Source organism: Mycteria americana, unplaced genomic scaffold, assembly GCF_035582795.1.
Source record: "Mycteria americana isolate JAX WOST 10 ecotype Jacksonville Zoo and Gardens unplaced genomic scaffold, USCA_MyAme_1.0 Scaffold_38, whole genome shotgun sequence".
Taxonomy (NCBI): domain Eukaryota; kingdom Metazoa; phylum Chordata; class Aves; order Ciconiiformes; family Ciconiidae; genus Mycteria; species Mycteria americana.
Genome location: NW_027445625.1, coordinates 1,189,941 through 1,214,942, shown reverse-complemented (window position 1 = coordinate 1,214,942; position 25,002 = coordinate 1,189,941).

The window sequence follows — 25,002 nt, the reverse complement described above, 5'->3', positions numbered from 1 at the left end:
TGGTTAGTTATGAGGCAACAATGCCTATGTGACTCTGGCAGAGCCCAGCTGCCAAATTCGAAACGTCCCGCGATTGCGCCCACACGAAAGCTGCCAGCACTGCAAGCTCTACCTGGTTTTCACTGTCCCTTGGAACTGCATTCGCTGCCGCACAGACATTCGCGCTCTGCAAAACCTTTGGTTGGTTATGATGCAACAATGCCTATGTGACACTCGCAGAGCCCGGCTGCCAAATTCGAAACGTCCAGCGATTGCGCCCACACGAAAGCTGCCAGCACTGAAAGCTCTACCTGGTTTTCACTGTCCCTTGGAACTGCATTCGCTGCAGCACAGACATTCGCGCTCTGCAAATGCCTTGGTTGGTTATGATGCAACAATGCCTATGTGACTTTCGCAGAGCCCGGCTGCCAAATTCGAAACGTCCAGCGATTGCGCCCACACGAAAGCTGCCAGCACTGCAAGCTCTACCTGGTTTTCACTGTCCCTTGGAACTGCATTCGCTGCCGCACAGACATTCGCGCTCCGCAAGAGCTTTGGTTGGTTATGATGTAACAATGCCTATGTGACTATCGCAGAGCCCGGCTGCCAAATTCGAAACGTCCATTGATTGCGCCCACACGAATACTGCCAGCACTGAAAGGTCTACCTGGTTTTCACTGTCCCTTGGAACTGCATTCGCTGCCGCACAGACATTCGCGCTCTGAAAATGCCTTGGTTGGTTATGATGCAACAATGCCTATGTGACTCTGGCAGAGCCCGGCTGCCAAATTCGAAACGTCCACCGATTGTGCCCACACGAAAGCTGCCAGCACTGAAAGGTCTACCTGGTTTTCACTGTCCCTTGGAACTGCATTCGCTGCCGCACAGACATTCGCGCTCTGCAAATGCCTTGTATGATGCAACAATGCCTATGTGACTCTGGCAGAGCACGGCTGCCAAATTCGAAACGTCCAGCGATTGCACCCACACGAAAGCTGCCAGCACTGAAAGGTCTACCTGGTTTTCACTGTCCCTTGGAACTGCATTCGCTGCCGCACAGACATTCGTGCTCTGCAAAAGCCTTGGTTGGTTATGATGCAACAATGCCTATGTGACTCTGGCAGAGCCCGGCTGCCAAATTCGAAACGTCCAGCGATTGCGCCCACACGAATACTGCAAGCACTGAAAGGTCTACCTGGTTTTCACTGTCCCTTAGAACTGCATTCGCTGCCGCACAGACATTCGCGCTCCGCAAGAGCTTTGGTTGGTTATGATGTAACAATGCCTATGTGACTATCGCAGAGCCCGGCTGCCAAATTCGAAACGTCCAGCGATTGCGCCCACACGAATACTGCCAGCACTGAAAGGTCTACCTGGTTTTCACTGTCCCTTGGAACTGCATTCGCTGCCGCACAGACATTCGTGCTCTGAAAATGCCTTGGTTGGTTATGATGCAACAATGCCTATGTGACTGTCGCAGAGCCCGGCTGCCAAATTCGAAACGTCCAGCGACTGAGCCCACACGAAAGCTGCCAGCACTGAAAGGTCTACCGGGTTTTCACTGTCCCTTGGAACTGCATTCGCTGCCGCACAGACATTCGCGCTCTGAAAATGCCTTGGTTGGTTATGATGCAACAATGCCTATGTGACTCTGCCAGAGCCCGGCTGCCAAATTTGAAACGTCCAGCGATTGCGCCCACACGAAAGCTGCCAGCACTGCAAGCTCTACCTGGTTTTAACTGTCCCTTGGAACTGCATTCGCTGCCGCACAGACATTCGCGCTCTGCAAAAGCCTTTGTTGGTTATGATGCAACAATGCCTATGTGACTGTCGCAGAGCCCGGCTGCCAAATTCTCAACGTCCAGCGATTGCGCCCACACGAATACTGCCAGCACTGAAAGCTCTACCTGGTTTTCACTGTCCCTTGGAACTGCATTCGCTGCCGCACAGACATTCGCGCTCTGCAAGAGCTTTGCTAGGTTATGATGCAACAATGCCTATGTGACTCTGGCAGAGTCCGGCTGCCAAATTCTCAACGTCCAGCGATTGCGCCCACACGAAAGCTGCCAGCACTGCAAGCTCTACCTGGTTTTCCCTGTCCCTTGGAACTGCATTCGCTGCCGCACAGACATTCACGCTCTGCAAAAGCCTTGGTTGGTTATGATGCAACAATGCCTATGTGACTCTGCCAGAGCCCGGCTGCCAAATTCTCAACGTCCAGCGATTGCGCCCACACGAAAGCTGCCAGCACTGAAAGCTCTACCTGGTTTTCACTGTCCCTTGGAACTGCATTCGCTGCCGCACAGACATTCGCGCTCTGAAAATACCCTGGTTGGTTATGATGCAACAATGCCTATGTGACTCTGGCAGAGCCCGGATGCCAAATTCGAAATGTCCAGCGATTGCGCCCACACGAAAGCTGCCAGCACTGAAAGCTCTACCTGGTTTTCACTGTCCCTTGGAACTGCATTCGCTGCCGCACAGACATTCGCGCTCTGCAAATGCCTTGTATGATGCAGCAATGCCTATGTGACTCTGGCAGAGCCCGGCTGCCAAATTCGAAACGTCCAGCGATTGCACCCACACGAAAGCTGCCAGCACTGAAAGCTCTACCTGGTTTTCACTGTCCCTTGGAACTGCATTTGCTGCCGCACAGACATTCGTGCTCTGCAAATGCCTTGGTTGGTTATGATGCAACAATGCCTATGTGACTGTCGCAGAGCCCGGCTGCCAAATTCGAAACGTCCAGCGATTGCGCCCACACGAAAGCTGCCAGCACTGAAAGGTCTACCTGGTTTTCACTGTCCCTTGGAACTGCATTCGCTGCCGCACAGACATTCGCGCTCCGCAAGAGCTTTGGTTGGTTATGATGTAACAATGCCTATGTGACTATCGCAGAGCCCGGCTGCCAAATTCGAAACGTCCAGCGATTGCGCCCACACGAATACTGCCAGCACTGAAAGGTCTACCTGGTTTTCACTGTCCCTTGGAACTGCATTCGCTGCCGCACAGACATTCGTGCTCTGAAAATGCCTTGGTTGGTTATGATGCAACAATGCCTATGTGACTCTGGCCGAGCCCGGCTGCCAAATTCGAAACGTCCAGCGATTGCGCCCACACGAAAGCTGCCAGCACTGAAAGGTCTACCGGGTTTTCACTGTCCCTTGGAACTGCATTCGCTGCCGCACAGACATTCGCGCTCTGAAAATGCCTTGGTTGGTTCTGATGCAACAATGCCTATGTGACTCTGCCAGAGCCCGGCTGCCAAATTTGAAACGTCCAGCGATTGCGCCCACACGAAAGCTGCCAGCACTGCAAGCTCTACCTGGTTTTCACTGTCCCTTGGAACTGCATTCGCTGCCGCACAGACATTCGCGCTCTGCAAAAGCCTTGGTTGGTTATGATGCAACAATGCCTATGTGACTCTGCCAGAGCCCGGCTGCCAAATTCTCAACGTCCAGCGATTGCGCCCACACGAATACTGCCAGCACTGAAAGGTCTACCTGGTTTTCACTGTCCCTTGGAACTGCATTCGCTGCCGCACAGACATTCGCGCTCTGCAAGAGCTTTGCTAGGTTATGATGCAACAATGCCTATGTGACTCTGGCAGAGCCCAGCTTCCAAATTCGAAACGTCCCGCGATTGCGCCCACACGAAAGCTGCCAGCACTGCAAGCTCTACCTGGTTTTCACTGTCCCTTGGAACTGCATTCGCTGCCGCACAGACATTCGCGCTCTGCAAATTCCTTGGTTGGTTATGATGCAACAATGCCTATGTGACTGTCGCAGAGCCCGGCTGCCAAATTCAAAACGTCCAGCGATTGCGCCCACACGAAAGCTGCCAGCACTGCAAGCTCTACCTGGTTTTCACTGTCCCTTGGAACTGCATTCGCTGCCGCACAGACATTCGCGCTCTGCAAATGCCTTGGTTGGTTATGATGCAACAATGCCTATGTGACTGTCGCAGAGCCCGGCTGCCAAATTCGAAACGTCCAGCGATTGCGCCCACACGAAAGCTGCCAGCACTGAAAGCTCTACCTGGTTTTCACTGTCCCTTGGAACTGCATTCGCTGCCGCACAGACATTCGCGCTCTGCAAGATGTTTGGTTGGTTATGATGCAACAATGCCTATGTGACTGTCGCAGAGCCCGGCTGCCAAATTCGAAACGTCCAGCGATTGCGCCCACACGAAAGCTGCCAGCACTGAAAGCTCTACCTGGTTTTCACTGTCCCTTGGAACTGCATTCGCTGCCGCACAGACATTCGCGCTCTGCAAATGCCTTGTATGATGCAACAATGCCTATGTGACTCTGGCAGAGCACGGCTGCCAAATTCGAAACGTCCAGCGATTGCACCCACACGAAAGCTGCCAGCACTGAAAGGTCTACCTGGTTTTCACTGTCCCTTGGAACTGCATTCGCTGCCGCACAGACATTCGTGCTCTGCAAAAGCCTTGGTTGGTTATGATGCAACAATGCCTATGTGACTCTGGCAGAGCCCGGCTGCCAAATTCGAAACGTCCAGCGATTGCGCCCACACGAATACTGCAAGCACTGAAAGGTCTACCTGGTTTTCACTGTCCCTTAGAACTGCATTCGCTGCCGCACAGACATTCGCGCTCCGCAAGAGCTTTGGTTGGTTATGATGTAACAATGCCTATGTGACTATCGCAGAGCCCGGCTGCCAAATTCGAAACGTCCAGCGATTGCGCCCACACGAAAGCTGCCAGCACTGAAAGGTCTACCTGGTTTTCACTGTCCCTTGGAACTGCATTCGCTGCCGCACAGACATTCGCGCTCTGCAAATGCCTTGTATGATGCAGCAATGCCTATGTGACTCTGGCAGAGCCCGGCTGCCAAATTCGAAACGTCCAGCGATTGCACCCACACGAAAGCTGCCAGCACTGAAAGGTCTACCTGGTTTTCACTGTCCCTTGGAACTGCATTCGCTGCCGCACAGACATTCGCGCTCTGCAAATGCCTTGTATGATGCAACAATGCCTATGTGACTCTGGCAGAACACGGCTGCCAAATTCGAAACGTCCAGCGATTGCACCCACACGAAAGCTGCCAGCACTGAAAGGTCTACCTGGTTTTCACTGTCCCTTGGAACTGCATTCGCTGCCGCACAGACATTCGTGCTCTGCAAAAGCCTTGGTTGGTTATGATGCAACAATGCCTATGTGACTCTGGCAGAGCCCGGCTGCCAAATTCGAAACGTCCAGCGATTGCGCCCACACGAATACTGCAAGCACTGAAAGGTCTACCTGGTTTTCACTGTCCCTTAGAACTGCATTCGCTGCCGCACAGACATTCGCGCTCCGCAAGAGCTTTGGTTGGTTATGATGTAACAATGCCTATGTGACTATCGCAGAGCCCGGCTGCCAAATTCGAAACGTCCAGCGATTGCGCCCACACGAATACTGCCAGCACTGAAAGGTCTACCTGGTTTTCACTGTCCCTTGGAACTGCATTCGCTGCCGCACAGACATTCGTGCTCTGAAAATGCCTTGGTTGGTTATGATGCAACAATGCCTATGTGACTGTCGCAGAGCCCGGCTGCCAAATTCGAAACGTCCAGCGACTGAGCCCACACGAAAGCTGCCAGCACTGAAAGGTCTACCGGGTTTTCACTGTCCCTTGGAACTGCATTCGCTGCCGCACAGACATTCGCGCTCTGAAAATGCCTTGGTTGGTTATGATGCAACAATGCCTATGTGACTCTGCCAGAGCCCGGCTGCCAAATTTGAAACGTCCAGCGATTGCGCCCACACGAAAGCTGCCAGCACTGCAAGCTCTACCTGGTTTTAACTGTCCCTTGGAACTGCATTCGCTGCCGCACAGACATTCGCGCTCTGCAAAAGCCTTTGATGGTTATGATGCAACAATGCCTATGTGACTGTCGCAGAGCCCGGCTGCCAAATTCTCAACGTCCAGCGATTGCGCCCACACGAATACTGCCAGCACTGAAAGGTCTACCTGGTTTTCACTGTCCCTTGGAACTGCATTCGCTGCCGCACAGACATTCGCGCTCTGCAAGAGCTTTGCTAGGTTATGATGCAACAATTCCTATGTGACTGTCGCAGAGCCCGGCTGCCAAATTCTCAACGTCCAGCGATTGCGCCCACACGAAAGCTGCCAGCACTGAAAGCTCTACCTGGTTTTCACTGTCCCTTGGAACTGCATTCGCTGCCGCACAGACATTCGCGCTCTGAAAATGCCTTGGTTGGTTATGATGCAACAATGCCTATGTGACTCTGGCAGAGTCCGGCTGCCAAATTCTCAACGTCCAGCGATTGCGCCCACACGAAAGCTGCCAGCACTGCAAGCTCTACCTGGTTTTCCCTGTCCCTTGGAACTGCATTCGCTGCCGCACAGACATTCACGCTCTGCAAAAGCCTTGGTTGGTTATGATGCAACAATGCCTATGTGACTCTGCCAGAGCCCGGCTGCCAAATTCTCAACGTCCAGCGATTGCGCCCACACGAAAGCTGCCAGCACTGAAAGCTCTACCTGGTTTTCACTGTCCCTTGGAACTGCATTCGCTGCCGCACAGACATTCGTGCTCTGCAATAGCTTTGGTTGGTTATGATGCAACAATGCCTATGTGACTGTCGCAGAGCCCGGCTGCCAAATTCGAAATGTCCAGCGATTGCGCCCACACGAAAGCTGCCAGCACTGAAAGGTCTACCTGGTTTTCACTGTCCCTTGGAACTGCATTCGCTGCCGCACAGACATTCGCGCTCTGCAAATGCCTTGTATGATGCAGCAATGCCTATGTGACTCTGGCAGAGCCCGGCTGCCAAATTCGAAACGTCCAGCGATTGCACCCACACGAAAGCTGCCAGCACTGAAAGCTCTACCTGGTTTTCACTGTCCCTTGGAACTGCATTTGCTGCCGCACAGACATTCGTGCTCTGCAAATGCCTTGGTTGGTTATGATGCAACAATGCCTATGTGACTGTCGCAGAGCCCGGCTGCCAAATTCGAAACGTCCAGCGATTGCGCCCACACGAAAGCTGCCAGCACTGAAAGGTCTACCTGGTTTTCACTGTCCCTTGGAACTGCATTCGCTGCCGCACAGACATTCGCGCTCCGCAAGAGCTTTGGTTGGTTATGATGTAACAATGCCTATGTGACTATCGCAGAGCCCGGCTGCCAAATTCGAAACGTCCAGCGATTGCGCCCACACGAATACTGCCAGCACTGAAAGGTCTACCTGGTTTTCACTGTCCCTTGGAACTGCATTCGCTGCCGCACAGACATTCGTGCTCTGAAAATGCCTTGGTTGGTTATGATGCAACAATGCCTATGTGACTCTGGCCGAGCCCGGCTGCCAAATTCGAAACGTCCAGCGATTGCGCCCACACGAAAGCTGCCAGCACTGAAAGGTCTACCGGGTTTTCACTGTCCCTTGGAACTGCATTCGCTGCCGCACAGACATTCGCGCTCTGAAAATGCCTTGGTTGGTTCTGATGCAACAATGCCTATGTGACTCTGCCAGAGCCCGGCTGCCAAATTTGAAACGTCCAGCGATTGCGCCCACACGAAAGCTGCCAGCACTGCAAGCTCTACCTGGTTTTCACTGTCCCTTGGAACTGCATTCGCTGCCGCACAGACATTCGCGCTCTGCAAAAGCCTTGGTTGGTTATGATGCAACAATGCCTATGTGACTCTGCCAGAGCCCGGCTGCCAAATTCTCAACGTCCAGCGATTGCGCCCACACAAATACTGCCAGCACTGAAAGGTCTACCTGGTTTTCACTGTCCCTTGGAACTGCATTCGCTGCCGCACAGACATTCGCGCTCTGCAAGAGCTTTGCTAGGTTATGCTGCAACAATGCCTATGTGACTCTGGCAGAGCCCAGCTTCCAAATTCGAAACGTCCCGCGATTGCGCCCACACGAAAGCTGCCAGCACTGCAAGCTCTACCTGGTTTTCACTGTCCCTTGGAACTGCATTCGCTGCCGCACAGACATTCGCGCTCTGCAAATTCCTTGGTTGGTTATGATGCAACAATGCCTATGTGACTGTCGCAGAGCCCGGCTGCCAAATTCAAAACGTCCAGCGATTGCGCCCACACGAAAGCTGCCAGCACTGCAAGCTCTACCTGGTTTTCACTGTCCCTTGGAACTGCATTCGCTGCCGCACAGACATTCGCGCTCTGCAAATGCCTTGGTTGGTTATGATGCAACAATGCCTATGTGACTGTCGCAGAGCCCGGCTGCCAAATTCGAAACGTCCAGCGATTGCGCCCACACGAAAGCTGCCAGCACTGAAAGCTCTACCTGGTTTTCACTGTCCCTTGGAACTGCATTCGCTGCCGCACAGACATTCGCGCTCTGCAAGATGTTTGGTTGGTTATGATGCAACAATGCCTATGTGACTGTCGCAGAGCCCGGCTGCCAAATTCGAAACGTCCAGCGATTGCGCCCACACGAAAGCTGCCAGCACTGAAAGCTCTACCTGGTTTTCACTGTCCCTTGGAACTGCATTCGCTGCCGCACAGACATTCGCGCTCTGCAAATGCCTTGGTTGGCTATGATGCAACAATGCCTATGTGACTCTGGCAGAGCCCGGCTGCCAAATTCGAAACGTCCAGCGATTACGCCCACACGAATGCTGCCAGCATGAAAGATCTACCTGGTTTTCACTGTCCCTTGGAACTGCATTCGCTGCCGCACAAACATTCGCGCTCGGCAAAAGCCTTGGTTAGTTATGATGCAACAATGCCTATGTGACTCTGGCAGAGCCCAGCTGCCAAATTCGAAACGTCCCGCGATTGCGCCCACACGAAAGCTGCCAGCACTGAAAGCTCTACCTGGTTTTCACTGTCCCTTGGAACTGCATTCGCTGCCGCACAGACATTCGCGCTCTGCAAAACCTTTGGTTGGTTATGATGCAACAATGCCTATGTGACACTCGCAGAGCCCGGCTGCCAAATTCGAAACGTCCAGCGATTGCGCCCACACGAAAGCTGCCAGCACTGAAAGCTCTACCTGGTTTTCACTGTCCCTTGGAACTGCATTCGCTGCTGCACAGACATTCGCGCTCTGCAAGAGCTTTGATTGTTTATGATGCAACAATGCCTACGTGACTCTGGCAGAGCCCGGCTGCCAAATTCGAAACGTCCCTCGATTGCGCCCACACGAAAGCTGCCAGCACTGAAAGCTCTACCTGGTTTTCACTGTCCCTTGGAACTGCATTCGCTGCCGCACAGACATTCGCGCTCTGCAAGAGCTTTGCTAGGTTATGATGCAACAATGCCTATGTGACTGTCGCAGAGCCCGGCTGCCAAATTCGAAACGTCCAGCGATTGCGTCCACACGAAAGCTGCCAGCACTGCAAGCTCTACCTGGTTTTCACTGTCCCTTGGAACTGCATTCGCTGCCGCACAGACATTCGCGCTCTGCAAATGCCTTGGTTGGTTATGATGCAACAATGCCTATGTGACTGTCGCAGAGCCCGGCTGCCAAATTCGAAACGTCCAGCGATTGCGCCCACACGAAAGCTGCCAGCACTGAAAGCTCTACCTGGTTTTCACTGTCCCTTGGAACTGCATTCGCTGCCGCACAGACATTCGCGCTCTGCAAGATGTTTGGTTGGTTATGATGCAACAATGCCTATGTGACTGTCGCAGAGCCCGGCTGCCAAATTCGAAACGTCCAGCGATTGCGCCCACACGAAAGCTGCCAGCACTGAAAGCTCTACCTGGTTTTCACTGTCCCTTGGAACTGCATTCGCTGCCGCACAGACATTCGCGCTCTGCAAATGCCTTGGTTGGCTATGATGCAACAATGCCTATGTGACTCTGGCAGAGCCCGGCTGCCAAATTCGAAACGTCCAGCGATTACGCCCACACGAATGCTGCCAGCATGAAAGATCTACCTGGTTTTCACTGTCCCTTGGAACTGCATTCGCTGCCGCACAAACATTCGCGCTCTGCAAAAGCCTTGGTTAGTTATGATGCAACAATGCCTATGTGACTCTGGCAGAGCCCAGCTGCCAAATTCGAAACGTCCCGCGATTGCGCCCACACGAAAGCTGCCAGCACTGAAAGCTCTACCTGGTTTTCACTGTCCCTTGGAACTGCATTCGCTGCCGCACAGACATTCGCGCTCTGCAAAACCTTTGGTTGGTTATGATGCAACAATGCCTATGTGACACTCGCAGAGCCCGGCTGCCAAATTCGAAACGTCCAGCGATTGCGCCCACACGAAAGCTGCCAGCACTGAAAGCTCTACCTGGTTTTCACTGTCCCTTGGAACTGCATTCGCTGCCGCACAGACATTTGCGCTCTGCAAGAGCTTTGATTGTTTATGATGCAACAATGCCTACGTGACTCTGGCAGAGCCCGGCTGCCAAATTCGAAACGTCCCGCGATTGCGCCCAGACGAAAGCTGCCAGCACTGAAAGCTCTACCTGGTTTTCACTGTCCTTTGGAACTGCATTCGCTGCCGCACAGACATTCGCGCTCTGCAAGAGCTTTGGTTGGTTATGATGCAACAATGCCTATGTGACTGTCGCAGAGCCCGGCTGCCAAATTCGAAACGTCCAGCGATTGCGTCCACACGAAAGCTGCCAGCACTGCAAGCTCTACCTGGTTTTCACTGTCCCTTGGAACTGCATTCGCTGCCGCACAGACATTCGCTCTCTGCAAGATGTTTGGTTGGTTATGATGCAACAATGCCTATGTGACTGTCGCAGAGCCCGGCTGCCAAATTCGAAACGTCCAGCGATTACGCCCACACGAAAGCTGCCAGCCTGAAAGGTCTACCTGGTTTTCACTGTCCCTTGGAACTGCATTCGCTGCCGCACAGACATTCGCGCTCTGCAAAAGCCTTGGTTGTTTATGATGCAACAATGCCTACGTGAATCTGGCAGAGCACAGCTGCCAAATTCGAAACGTCCCGCGATTGCGCCCAGACGAAAGCTGCCAGTACTGAAAGGTCTACCTGGTTTTCACTGTCCCTTGGAACTGCATTCGCTGCCGCACAGACATTCGCGCTCTGCAAAAGCCTTGGTTAGTTATGATGCAACAATGCCTATGTGACACTCGCAGAGTCCGGCTGCCAAATTCGAAACGTCCAGCGATAGCGCCCACACGAAAGCTGCCAGCACTGCAAGCTCTACCTGGTTTTCACTGTCCCTTGGAACTGCATTCGCTGCCGCACAGACATTCGCGCTCTGCAAATTCCTTGTTTGGTTATGATGCAACAATTCCTATGTGACTGTGGCAGAGCCCGGCTGCCAAATTCGAAACGTCCAGCGATAGCGCCCACACGAAAGCTGCCAGCACTGCAAGCTCTACCTGGTTTTCACTGTCCCTTGGAACTGCATTCGCTGCCGCACAGACATTCGCGCTCTGCAAATGCCTTGGTTGGTTATGATGCAACAATGCCTATGTGACTGTCGCAGAGCCCGGCTGCCAAATTCGAAACGTCCAGCGATTGCGCCCACACGAAAGCTGCCAGCACTGAAAGCTCTACCTGGTTTTCACTGTCCCTTGGAACTGCATTCGCTGCCGCACAGACATTCACGCTATGCAAAAGCTTTGGTTGGTTATGATGCAACAATGCCTATGTGACTCTGGCCGAGCCCGGCTGCCAAATTCGAAACGTCCAGCGATTGCGCCCACACGAAAGCTGCCAGCACTGAAAGCTATACCTGGTTTTCACTGTCCCTTGGAACTGCATTCGCTGCCGCACAGACATTCGCGCTCTGCAAAAGCCTTAGTTAGTTATGATGCAACAATGCCTATGTGACACTCGCAGAGTCCGGCTGCCAAATTCGAAACGTCCAGCGATAGCGCCCACACGAAAGCTGCCAGCACTGCAAGCTCTACCTGGTTTTCACTGTCCCTTGGAAATGCATTCGCTGCCGCACAGACATTCGCGCTCTGCAAATTCCTTGGTTGGTTATGATGCAACAATGCCTATGTGACTCTGCCAGAGCCCGGCTGCCAAATTCGAAACGTCCAGCGATAGCGCCCACACGAAAGCTGCCAGCACTGAAAGCTCTACCTGGTTTTCACTGTCCCTTGGAACTGCATTCGCTGCCGCACAGACATTCGCGCTCTGCAAATGCCTTGGTTGGCTATGATGCAACAATGCCTATGTGACTCTGGCAGAGCCCGGCTGCCAAATTCGAAACGTCCAGCGATTGCGCCCACACGAAAGCTGCCAGCATGAAAGCTCTACCTGGTTTTCACTGTCCCTTGGAACTGCATTCGCTGCCGCACAGACATTCGCGCTCTGCAAAAGCCTTGGTTGGTTATGATGCAACAATGCCTATGTGACTGTCGCAGAGCCCGGCTGCCAAATTCGAAACGTCCCGCGATTGCACCCAGACGAAAGCTGCCAGCACTGCAAGATCTACCTGGTTTTCACTGTCCCCTGGAACTGCATTCGCTGCCGCACAGACATTCACGCTATGCAAAAGCTTTGGTTGGTTATGATGCAACAATGCCTATGTGACTGTCGCAGAGCCCGGCTGCCAAATTTGAAACGTCCAGCGATTACGCCCACACGAAAGCTGCCAGCCTGAAAGGTCTACCTGGTTTTCACTGTCCCTTGGAACTGCATTCACTGCCGCACAGACATTCGCGCTCTGCAAAAGCCTTGGTTAGTTATGATGCAACAATGCCTATGTGACACTCGCAGAGCCCGGCTGCCAAATTCGAAACGTCCAGCGATTGCGCCCACACGAAAGCTGCCAGCACTGCAAGCTCTACCTGGTTTTCACTGTCCCTTGGAACTGCATTCGCTGCCGCACAGACATTCGCGCTCTGCAAATGCCTTGGTTGGTTATGATGCAAAAATGCCTATGTGACTGTCGCAGAGCCCGGCTGCCAAATTCGAAACGTCCAGCGATTGCGCCCACACGAAAGCTGCCAGCACTGAAAGCTCTACCTGGTTTTCACTGTCCCTTGGAACTGCATTCGCTGCCGCACAGACATTCGCGCTCTGCAAAACCTTTGGTTGGTTATGATGCAACAATGCCTATGTGACACTCGCAGAGCCCGGCTGCCAAATTCGAAACGTCCAGCGATTGCGCCCACACGAAAGCTGCCAGCACTGAAAGCTCTACCTGGTTTTCACTGTCCCTTGGAACTGCATTCGCTGCCGCACAGACATTCGCGCTCTGCAAATGCCTTGGTTGGCTATGATGCAACAATGCCTATGTGACTCTGGCAGAGCCCGGCTGCCAAATTCGAAACGTCCAGCGATTACGCCCACACGAATGCTGCCAGCATGAAAGATCTACCTGGTTTTCACTGTCCCTTGGAACTGCATTCGCTGCCGCACAAACATTCGCGCTCTGCAAAAGCCTTGGTTAGTTATGATGCGACAATGCCTATGTGACTCTGGCAGAGCCCAGCTGCCAAATTCGAAACGTCCCGCGATTGCGCCCACACGAAAGCTGCCAGCACTGAAAGCTCTACCTGGTTTTCACTGTCCCTTGGAACTGCATTCGCTGCCGCACAGACATTCGCGCTCTGCAAAACCTTTGGTTGGTTATCATGCAACAATGCCTATGTGACACTCGCAGAGCCCGGCTGCCAAATTCGAAACGTCCAGCGATTGCGCCCACACGAAAGCTGCCAGCACTGAAAGCTCTACCTGGTTTTCACTGTCCCTTAGAACTGCATTCGCTGCCGCACAGACATTCGCGCTCTGCAAGAGCTTTGATTGTTTATGATGCAACAATGCCTACGTGACTCTGGCCGAGCCCGGCTGCCAAATTCGAAACGTCCCGCGATTGCGCCCACACGAAAGCTGCCAGCACTGAAAGCTCTACCTGGTTTTCACTGTCCCTTGGAACTGCATTCGCTGCCGCACAGACATTTGCGCTCTGCAAGACCTTTGGTTGGTTATGATGCAACAATGCGTATGTGACTGTCGAAGAGCCCGGCTGCCAAATTCGAAACGTCCAGCGATTGCGCCCATACGAAAGCTGCCAGCACTGAAAGCTCTACCTGGTTTTCACTGTCCCTTGGAACTGCATTCGCTGCCGCACAGATATTCGTGCTCTGCAAGAGCTTTGGTTGGTTATGATGCAACAATGCGTATGTGACTGTCGCAGAGCCCGGCTGCCAAATTCGAAACGTCCAGCGATTGCGCCCACACGAAAGCTGCCAGCACTGCAAGCTCTACCTGGTTTTCACTGTCCCTTGGAACTGCATTCGCTGCCGCACAGACGTTCGCGCTCTGCAAATGCCTTGGTTGGTTATGATGCAACAATGCCTATGTGACTGTCGCAGAGCCCGGCTGCCAAATTCGAAACGTCCAGCGATTGCGCCCACACGAAAGCTGCCAGCACTGCAAGCTCTACCTGGTTTTCACTGTCCCTTGGAACTGCATTCGCTGCCGCACAGACATTCGCGCTCTGCAAGATGTTTGGTTGGTTATGATGCAACAATGCCTATGTGACTGTCGCAGAGCCCGGCTGCCAAATTCGAAACGTCCAGCGATTGCGCCCACACGAACGCTGCCAGCACTGAAAGCTCTACCTGTTTTTCACTGTCCCTTGGAACTGCATTCGCTGCCGCACAGACATTCGCGCTCTGCAAATGCCTTGGTTGGCTATGATGCAACAATGCCTATGTGACTCTGGCAGAGCCCGGCTGCCAAATTCGAAACGTCCAGCGATTACGCCCACACGAATGCTGCCAGCATGAAAGATCTACCTGGTTTTCACTGTCCCTTGGAACTGCATTCGCTGCCGCACAAACATTCGCGCTCTGCAAAAGCCTTGGTTAGTTATGATGCAACAATGCCTATGTGACTCTGGCAGAGCCCAGCTGCCAAATTCGAAACGTCCCGCGATTGCGCCCACACGAAAGCTGCCAGCACTGAAAGCTCTACCTGGTTTTCACTGTCCCTTGGAACTGCATTCGCTGCCGCACAGACATTCGCGCTCTGCAAAACCTTTGGTTGGTTATGATGCAACAATGCCTATGTGACACTCGCAGAGCCCGGCTGCCAAATTCGAAACGTCCAGCGATTGCGCCCACACGAAAGCTGCCAGCACTGAAAGCTCTACCTGGTTTTCACTGTCCCTTGGAACTGCATTCGCTGCCACACAGACATTCGCGCTCTGCAAGAGCTTTGATTGTTTATGATGCAACAATGCCTACGTGACTCTGGCAGAGCCCGGCTGCCAAATTCGAAACGTCCCGCGATTGCGCTCACACGAAAGCTGCCAGCACTGAAAGCTCTACCTGGTTTTCACTGTCCCTTGAAACTGCATTCGCTGCCGCACAGACATTCGCGCTCTGCAAGAGCTTTGGTTGGTTATGATGCAACAATGCCTATGTGACTGTCGCAGAGCCCGGCTGCCAAATTCGAAACGTCCAGCGATTGCGTCGACACGAAAGCTGCCAGCACTGCAAGCTCTACCTGGTTTTCACTGTCCCTTGGAACTGCATTCGCTGCCGCACAGACATTCGCTCTCTGGAAGATGTTTGGTTGGTTATGATGCAACAATGCCTATGTGACTGTCGCAGAGCCCGGCTGCCAAATTCGAAACGTCCAGCGATTGCGCCCACACGAAAGCTGCCAGCACTGAAAGCTCTACCTGGTTTTCACTGTCCCTTGGAACTGCATTCGCTGCCGCACAGACATTCACGCTATGCAAAAGCTTTGGTTGGTTATGATGCAACAATGCCTATGTGACTCTGGCCGAGCCCGGCTGCCAAATTCGAAACGTCCAGCGATTGCGCCCACACGAAAGCTGCCAGCACTGAAAGCTATACCTGGTTTTCACTGTCCCTTGGAACTGCATTCGCTGCCGCACAGACATTCGCGCTCTGCAAAAGCCTTAGTTAGTTATGATGCAACAATGCCTATGTGACACTCGAGAGTCCGGCTGCCAAATTCGAAACGTCCAGCGATAGCGCCCACGCGAAAGCTGCCAGCACTGAAAGCTCTACCTGGTTTTCACTGTCCCTTGGAACTGCATTCGCTGCCGCACAGACATTGGCGCTCTGCAAGACCTTTGGTTGGTTATGATGCAACAATGCGTATGTGACTGTCGAAGAGCCCGGCTGCCAAATTCGAAACGTCCAGCGATTGCGCCCACACGAAAGCTGCCAGCACTGAAAGCTCTACCTGGTTTTCACTGTCCCTTGGAACTGCATTCGCTGCCGCACAGATATTCGTGCTCTGCAAGAGCTTTGGTTGGTTATGATGCAACAATGCCTATGTGACTGTCGCAGAGCCCGGCTGCCAAATTCGAAACGTCCAGCGATTGCGTCCACACGAAAGCTTCCAGCACTGAAAGCTCTACCTGGTTTTCACTGTCCCTTGGAACTGCATTCGCTGCCGCACAGACATTCGCGCTCTGCAAATGCCTTGGTTGGTTATGATGCAACAATGCCTATGTGACTGTCGAAGAGCCCGGCTGCCAAATTCGAAACGTCCAGCGATTGCACCCACACGAAAGCTGCCAGCACTGCAAGCTCTACCTGGTTTTCACTGTCCCTTGGAACTGCATTCGCTGCCGCACAGACATTCGCGCTCTGCAAATGCCTTGGTTGCTTATGATGCAACAATGCCTATGTGACTGTCGCAGAGCCCGGCTGCCAAATTCGAAACGTCCAGCGATTGCGCCCACACGAACGCTGCCAGCACTGAAAGCTCTACCTGTTTTTCACTGTCCCTTGGAACTGCATTCGCTGCCGCACAGACATTCGCGCTCTGCAAATGCCTTGGTTGTTTATGATGCAACAATGCCTACGTGAATCTGGCAGAGCACAGCTGCCAAATTCGAAACGTCCCGCGATTGCGCCCAGACGAAAGCTGCCAGTACTGAAAGGTCTACCTGGTTTTCACTGTCCCTTGGAACTGCATTCGCTGCCGCACAGACATTCGCGCTCTGCAAAAGCCTTGGTTAGTTATGATGCAACAATGCCTATGTGACACTCGCAGAGTCCGGCTGCCAAATTCGAAACGTCCAGCGATAGCGCCCACACGAAAGCTGCCAGCACTGCAAGCTCTACCTGGTTTTCACTGTCCCTTGGAACTGCATTCGCTGCCGCACAGACATTCGCGCTCTGCAAATTCCTTGTTTGGTTATGATGCAACAATTCCTATGTGACTGTGGCAGAGCCCGGCTGCCAAATTCGAAACGTCCCGCGATTGCGCTCACACGAAAGCTGCCAGCACTGAAAGCTCTACCTGGTTTTCACTGTCCCTTGGAACTGCATTCGCTGCCGCACAGACATTCGCGCTCTGCAAGAGCTTTGGTTGGTTATGATGCAACAAAGCCTACGTGACTCTGGCAGAGCCCGGCTGCCAAATTCGAAACGTCCCGCGATTGCGCTCACACGAAAGCTGCCAGCACTGAAAGCTCTACCTGGTTTTCACTGTCCCTTGGAACTGCATTCGCTGCCGCACAGACATTCGCGCTCTGCAAGAGCTTTGGTTGGTTATGATGCAACAAAGCCTATGTGACTGTCGCAGAGCCCGGCTGCCAAATTCGAAACGTCCAGCGATTGCGTCGACACGAAAGCTGCCAGCACTGCAAGCTCTACCTGGTTTTCACTGTCCCTTGGAACTGCATTCGCTGCCGCACAGACATTCGCTCTCTGGAAGATGTTTGGTTGGTTATGATGCAACAATGCCTATGTGACTGTCGCAGAGCCCGGCTGCCAAATTCGAAACGTCCAGCGATTGCGCCCACACGAAAGCTGCCAGCACTGAAAGCTCTACCTGGTTTTCACTGTCCCTTGGAACTGCATTCGCTGCCGCACAGACATTCACGCTATGCAAAAGCTTTGGTTGGTTATGATGCAACAATGCCTATGTGACTCTGGCCGAGCCCGGCTGCCAAATTCGAAACGTCCAGCGATTGCGCCCACACGAAAGCTGCCAGCACTGAAAGCTATACCTGGTTTTCACTGTCCCTTGGAACTGCATTCGCTGCCGCACAGACATTCGCGCTCTGCAAAAGCCTTAGTTAGCTATGATGCAACAATGCCTATGTGACACTCGCAGAGTCCGGCTGCCAAATTCGAAACGTCCAGCGATAGCGCCCACGCGAAAGCTGCCAGCACTGAAAGCTCTACCTGGTTTTCACTGTCCCTTGGAACTGCATTCGCTGCCGCACAGACATTGGCGCTCTGCAAGACCTTTGGTTGGTTATGATGCAACAATGCGTATGTGACTGTCGAAGAGCCCGGCTGCCAAATTCGAAACGTCCAGCGATTGCGCCCACACGAAAGCTGCCAGCACTGAAAGGTCTACCTGGTTTTCACTGTCCCTTGGAACTGCATTCGCTGCCGCACAGATATTCGTGCTCTGCAAGAGCTTTGGTTGGTTATGATGCAACAATGCCTATGTGACTGTCGCAGAGCCCGGCTGCCAAATTCGAAACGTCCAGCGATTGCGCCCACACGAAAGCTTCCAGCACTGAAAGCTCTACCTGGTTTTCACTGTCCCTTGGAACTGCATTCGCTGCCGCACAGACATTCGCGCTCTGCAAATGCCTTGGTTGGTTATGATGCAACAATGCCTATGTGACTGTCGAAGAGCCCGGCTGCCAAATTCGAAACGTCCAGCGATTGCACCCACACGAAAGCTGCCAGCACTGCAAGCTCTACCTGGTTTTCACTGTCCCTTGGAACTGCATTCGCTGCCGCACAGACATTCGCGCTCTGCAAATGCCTTGGTTGCTTATGATGCAACAATGCCTATGTGACTGTCGCAGAGCCCGGCTGCCAAATTCGAAACGTCCAGCGATTGCGCCCACACGAAAGCTGCCAGCACTGAAAGCTCTACCTGGTTTTCACTGTCCCTTGGAACTGCATTCGCTGCCGCACAGACATTCGCCCTCTGCAAGATGTTTGGTTGGTTATGATGCAACAATGCCTATGTGACTGTCAAAGAGCCCGGCTGCCAAATTCGAAACGTCCAGCGATTACGCCCACATGAATGCTGCCAGCATGAAAGATCTACCTGGTTTTCACTGTCCCTTGGAACTGCATTCGCTGCCGCACAAACATTCGCACTCTGCAAAAGCCTTGGTTAGTTATGATGCAACAATGCCTATGTGACTCTGGCAGAGCCCAGCTGCCAAATTCGAAACGTCCCGCGATTGCGCCCACACGAAAGCTGCCAGCACTGAAAGGTCTACCTGGTTTTCACTGTCCCTTGGAACTGCATTCGCTGCCGCACAGACATTCGCGCTCTGCAAAAGCCTTGGTTGTTTATGATGCAACAATGCCTATGTGACTCTGGCCGAGCCCGGTTGCCAAATTCGAAACGTCCAGAGATTGCGCCCAGACGAAAGCTGCCAGTACTGAAAGCTCTACCTGGTTTTCACTGTCCCTTGGAACTGCATTCGCTGCCGCACAGACATTCGCGCTCTGCAAGATGTTTGGTTGGTTATGATGCAACAATGCCTATGTGACTGTCGCAGAGCCCGGCTGCCAAATTCGAAACGTCCAGCGATTGAGTCCACACGAAAGCTGCCAGCACTGAAAGCTCTACCTGGTTTTCACTGTCCCTTGGAACTGCATTCGCTGCCGCACAGACATTCGCGCTCTGCAAAAGCCTTGGTTAGTTATGATGCAGCAATGCCTATGTGACTGTCGCAGAGCCCAGCTGCCAAATTCGAAACGTCCAGCGATTGCGCCCACACGAAAGCTGCCAGCACTGAAAGCTCTACCTGGTTTTCACTGTCCCTTGGAACTGCATTCGCTGCCGCACAGACATTCGCGCTCTGCAAGAGCTTTGGTTGGTTATGATGCAACAATGCCTATGTAACTGTCGCAGAGCCCGGCTGCCAAATTCGAAACGTCCAGCGATTGCGTCCACATGAAAGCTGCCAGCACTGAAAGCTCTACCTGGTTTTCACTGTCCCTTGGAACTGCATTCGCTGCCGCACAGACATTCGCTCTCTGCAAGATGTTTGGTTGGTTATGATGCAACAATGCCTATGTGACTGTCGCAGAGCCCGGCTGCCAAATTCGAAACGTCCAGCGATTGCGCCCACACGAAAGCTGTCAGCACTGAAAGCTCTACCTGGTTTTCACTGTCCCTTGGAACTGCATTCGCTGCCGCACAGACATTCGCTCTCTGCAAGATGTTTGGTTGGTTATGATGCAACAATGCCTATGTGACTGTCGCAGAACCCGGCTGCCAAATTCGAAACGTCCCGGATTGCGCCCACACGAAAGCTGTCAGCACTGAAAGGTCTACCTGGTTTTCACTGTCCCTTGGAACTGCATTCGCTGCCGCACAGACATTTGCGCTCTGCAAATGCCTTGGTTGGTTATGATGCAACAATGCCTATGTGACTGTCGCAGAACCCGGCTGCCAAATTCGAAACGTCCAGCGACTGCGCTCACACGAAAGCTGCCAGCACTGAAAGCTCTACCTGGTTTTCACTGTCCCTTGGAACTGCATTCGCTGCCGCACAGACATTCGCTCTCTGCAAGATGTTTGGTTGGTTATGATGCAACAATGCCTATGTGACTGTCGCAGAACCCGGCTGCCAAATTCGAAACGTCCCGGATTGCGCCCACACGAAAGCTGTCAGCACTGAAAGGTCTACCTGGTTTTCACTGTCCCTTGGAACTGCATTCGCTGCCGCACAGACAATCGCGCTATGCAAAGGCTTTGGTTGGTTATGATGCAACAATGCCTATGTGACTCTGGCCGAGCCCGGCTGCCAAATTCAAAACGTCCAGCGATTGCGCCCACACGAAAGCTGCCAGCACTGAAAGCTATACCTGGTTTTCACTGTCCCTTGGAACTGCATTCGCTGCCGCACAGACATTCGCGCTCTGCAAAAGCCTTAGTTAGTTATGATGCAACAATGCCTATGTGACACTCGCAGAGTCCGGCTGCCAAATTCGAAACGTCCAGCGATAGCGCCCACACGAAAGGTGCCAGCACTGCAAGCTCTACCTGGTTTTCACTGTCCCTTGGAACTGCATTCGCTGCCGCACAGATATTCGCGCTCTGCAAATTCCTTGGTTGGTTATGATGCAACAATTCCTATGTGACTCTGGCAGAGCCCGGCTGCCAAACTCGAAACGTCCAGCGATAGCGCCCACACGAAAGCTGCCAGCACTGCAAGCTCTACCTGGTTTTCACTGTCCCTTGGAACTGCATTCGCTGCCGCACAGACATTCGCGCTCTGCAAATGCCTTGGCTGGCTATGATGCAACAATTCCTATGTGACTCTGGCAGAGCCCGGCTGCCAAATTCGAAACGTCCAGCGATTGCGCCCACACGAAAGCTGCCAGCATGAAAGCTCTACCTGGTTTTCACTGTCCCTTGGAACTGCATTCGCTGCCGCACAGACATTCGCGCTCTGCAAATGCCTTGGTTGGTTATGATGCAACAATGCCTATGTGACTGTCGCAGAGCCCGGCTGCCAAATTCGAAACGTCCCGCGATTGCGCCCAGACGAAAGCTGCCAGCACTGCAAGCTCTACCTGGTTTTCACTGTCCCTTGGAACTGCATTCGCTGCCGCACAGACATTCGCTCTCTGCAAGATGTTTGGTTGGTTATGATGCAACAATGCCTATGTGATTCTGGCCGAGCCCGGCTTCCAAATTCGAAACGTCCAGCGATTGCGCCCACACGAAAGCTGCCAGCACTGAAAGGTCTACCTGGTTTTCACTGTCCCTTGGAACTGCATTCGCTGCCGCACAGACATTCGCGCTCTGCAAGAGCTTTGGTTGGTTATGATGCAACAATGCCTATGTGACTGTCGCAGAGCCCGGCTGCCAAATTCGAAACGTCCAGCGATTGCGCCCACACGAAAGCTGCCAGCACTGAAAGCTCTACCTGGTTTTCACTGTCCCTTGGAACTGCATTCGCTGCCGCACAGACATTCGCTCTCTGCAAGATGTTTGGTTGGTTATGGTGCAACAATGCCTATGTGACTGTCGCAGAACCCGGCTGCCAAATTCGAAACGTCCCGGATTGCGCCCACACGAAAGCTGTCAGCACTGAAAGCTCTACCTGGTTTTCACTGTCCCTTGGAACTGCATTCGCTGCCGCACAGACATTTGCGCTCTGCAAATGCCTTGGTTGGTTATGATGCAACAATGCCTATGTGACTGTCGCAGAACCCGGCTGCCAAATTCGAAACGTCCAGAGATTGCGCCCACACGAAAGCTGCCAGCACTGAAAGCTCTACCTGGTTTTCACTGTCCCTTGGAACTGCATTCGCTGCCGCACAGACATTCGCGCTCTGCAAAAGCCTTGGTTGTTTATGATGCAACAATGCCTATGTGACTCTGGCCGAGCCCGGCTGCCAAATTCGAAACGTCCAGAGATTGCGCCCAGACGAAAGCTGCCAGTACTGAAAGGTCTACCTGGTTTTCACTGTCCCTTGGAACTGCATTCGCTGCCGCACAGACATTCGCGCTCTGCAAAAGCCTTGGTTAGTTATGATGCAACAATGCCTATGTGACACTCGCAGAGTCCGGCTGCCAAATTCGAAACGTCCAGCGATTGCGCCCACACGAAAGCTGCCAGCACTGAAAGGTCTACCTGGTTTTCACTGTCCCTTGGAACTGCATTCGCTGCAGCACAGACATTCGCTCTCTGCAAGATGTTTGGTTGGTTATGATGCAACAATGCCTATGTGACTGTCGCAGAGCCCGGCTGCCAAATTCGAAACGTCCAGCGATTGCGCCCACACGAAAGCTGCCAGCACTGAAAGCTCTACCTGGTTTTCACTGTCCCTTGGAACTGCATTCGCTGCCGCACAGACATTCGCGCTCTGCAAAAGCCTTGGTTGGTTATGATGCAACAATGCCTATGTGACTGTCGCAGAGCCCGGCTGCCAAATTCAAAACGTCCAGCGATTGCGTCCACATGAAAGCTGCCAGCACTGAAAGCTCTACCTGGTTTTCACTGTCCCTTGGAACTGCATTCGCTGCCGCACAGACATTCGCTCTCTGCAAGATGTTTGGTTGGTTATGATGCAACAATGCCTATGTGACTGTCGCAGAGCCCGGCTGCCAAATTTGAAACGTCCAGCGATTACGCCCACACGAAAGCTGCCAGCCTGAAAGGTCTACCTGGTTTTCACTGTCCCTTGGAACTGCATTCGCTGCCGCACAGACATTCCCGCTCTGCAAATGCCTTGGTTGTTTATGATGCAACAATGCCTATGTGACACTCGCAGAGTCCGGCTGCCAAATTCGAAACGTCCAGCGATAGCGCCCACACGAAAGCTGCCAGCACTGCAAGCTCTACCTGGTTTTCACTGTCCCTTGGAACTGCATTCGCTGCCGCACAGACATTCGCGCTCTGCAAATTCCTTGGTTGGTTATGATGCAACAATGCCTATGTGACTCTGGCAGAGCCCGGCTGCCAAAGTCGAAACGTCCAGCGATAGCGCCCACACGAAAGCTGCCAGCACTGCAAGCTCTACCTGGTTTTCACTGTCCCTTGGAACTGCATTCGCTGCCGCACAGACATTCGTGCTCTGCAAGAGCTTTGGTTGGTTATGATGCAACAATGCCTATGTGACTGTCGCAGAGCCCGGCTGCCAAATTCGAAACGTCCAGCGATTGCGCCCACACGAAAGCTGCCAGCACTGAAAGCTCTACCTGGTTTTCACTGTCCCTTGGAACTGCATTCGCTGCCGCACAGACATTCGCTCTCTGCAAGATGTTTGGTTGGTTATGATGCAACAATGCCTATGTGACTGTCGCAGAATCCGGCTGCCAAATTCGAAACGTCCCGGATTGCGCCCACACGAAAGCTGACAGCACTGAAAGGTCTACCTGGTTTTCACTGTCCCTTGGAACTGCATTCGCTGCCGCACAGACATTTGCGCTCTGCAAATGCCTTGGTTGGTTATGATGCAACAATGCCTATGTGATTGTCGCAGAACCCGGCTGCCAAATTCGAAACGTCCAGCGATTGCGCCCACACGAAAGCTGCCAGCATGAAAGGTCTACCTGGTTTTCACTGTCCCTTGGAACTGCATTCGCTGCCGCACAGACATTCGCGCTCTGCAAATGCCCTGGTTGGTTATGATGCAACAATGCCTATGTGACTCTGGCCGAGCCCGGCTGCCAAATTCAAAACGTCCAGCGATTGCGCCCACACGAAAGCTGCCAGCACTGAAAGCTATACCTGGTTTTCACTGTCCCTTGGAACTGCATTCGCTGCCGCACAGACATTCGCGCTCTGCAAAAGCCTTAGTTAGTTATGATGCAACAATGCCTATGTGACACTCGCAGAGTCCGGCTGCCAAATTCGAAACGTCCAGCGATAGCGCCCACACGAAAGCTGCCAGCACTGCAAGCTCTACCTGGTTTTCACTGTCCCTTGGAACTGCATTCGCTGCCGCACAGACATTCGCGCTCTGCAAATTCCTTGGTTGGTTATGATGCAACAATTCCTATGTGACTCTGGCAGAGCCCGGCTGCCAAACTCGAAACGTCCAGCGATTGCGCCCACACGAAAGCTGCCAGCATGAAAGCTCTACCTGGTTTTCACTGTCCCTTGGAACTGCATTCGCTGCCGCACTGACATTCGCGCTCTGCAAATGCCTTGGTTGGTTATGATGCAACAATGCCTATGTGACTGTCGCAGAGCCCGGCTGCCAAATTCGAAACGTCCCGCGATTGCGCCCAGACGAAAGCTGCCAGCACTGCAAGCTCTACCTGGTTTTCACTGTCCCTTGGAACTGCATTCGCTGCCGCACAGACATTCGCTCTCTGCAAGACCTTTGGTTGGTTATGATGCAACAATGCCTATGTGACTCTGGCAGAGCCCAGCTGCCAAATTCGAAACGTCCCGCGATTGCGCCCACACGAAAGCTGCCAGCACTGAAAGCTCTACCTGGTTTTCACTGTCCCTTGGAACTGCATTCGCTGCCGCACAGACATTCGTGCTCTGCAAGAGCTTTGGTTGGTTATGATGCAACAATGCCTATGTGACTGTCGCAGAGCCCGGCTGCCAAATTTGAAACGTCCAGCGATTACGCCCACACGAAAGCTGCCAGCCTGAAAGGTCTACCTGGTTTTCACTGTCCCTTGGAAC